Here is a 1,092-nt window from a genome sequence, read left to right on the forward strand (position 1 = left end):
TAGCCCGGAGGTTAAAATGATGAAATGTGATCCGACTTTCCACCTGACTGTTTCACCGCGTACCATTTCACTCAGGAGAGAATAACCCAATTCCTTTATTCGATGCGTCAATTAACTTTACCCTGACTCAGGGATACGCGGTGAAACAGTGAGGTTAAAGGTCTAAGCATAGACCAATACTGTTCAATGACCACTACAGTATCTTTACTCTTTCGCGTTTCTTTTGATATGGATATCACAACTGCCTGTCAGGTATTAAGAGAGTTTCCTGTTCTACAAACGCCAAGTGTATCAAAAGTTTCAGATGATGTTCCTTTATGTACACCACATCCTGAGATCATATTGGAGACATCTGTGGTGGAAGCGGTTGCCTGCCGCAGAAGGGCAATGCGGACGACGAAAAGGTTTTGGGGGCGTCGGTCAGAGGCTCCCTTTGCGCGGAGAAGATTGGTATACGAAGCAGAGAGGGAAGAGTGACTTGAGATTAAACTTTTAATGACGATTTTCTAAATAGATATGCATTTAAAGAAATCTGCAATTCCTTACTATCCATACAGTTTATAGCAGTTTAGATAGAAAAATATTTCTAAGAAAGAGGATGAAAGAGACGCTAAAGGAAGATCTTTCTCAAGATGAAATATATTTACAGTTGAGAGCATGATGGGCGGAATGCACCGTTCTGAGCAAAAGGAAGTTATTTCTGGTTTGTGTGTGCGAGTGTGTGGGAAAATCCAGAAAATATTAAGAGACAGTAAGAGTTCAAGAAATGCCAAGGCATGCAGCAGCGTAATACAGGATCTAGTAAGAAGGTAACATAAATCGGTTACAGAAAGAAAAGGTAGTTGACTTTTTTATTGCAAATTTCGCAAATTAATAAATAAGTAAGTAAAAGATCCAGTAATAAAACTTTGAAAATCAATTCCTATTTGTTCTTCTGTGTTTCACAGTACCGTTATGTTGTCATTATATTATCAATCTGTCGTTATACCATTTGAACATCGATATAAGAAAATATATTTCATGCGTTCGGAATATTCACCAGATCGTTTTTCAACATCTCTAAAACCTGGAGGAGAAAGTAGTTTCTAGGAA

The sequence above is a fragment of the Penaeus monodon genome, chromosome 22 (genome assembly GCF_015228065.2).
Source record: "Penaeus monodon isolate SGIC_2016 chromosome 22, NSTDA_Pmon_1, whole genome shotgun sequence".
NCBI lineage: Eukaryota > Metazoa > Arthropoda > Malacostraca > Decapoda > Penaeidae > Penaeus > Penaeus monodon.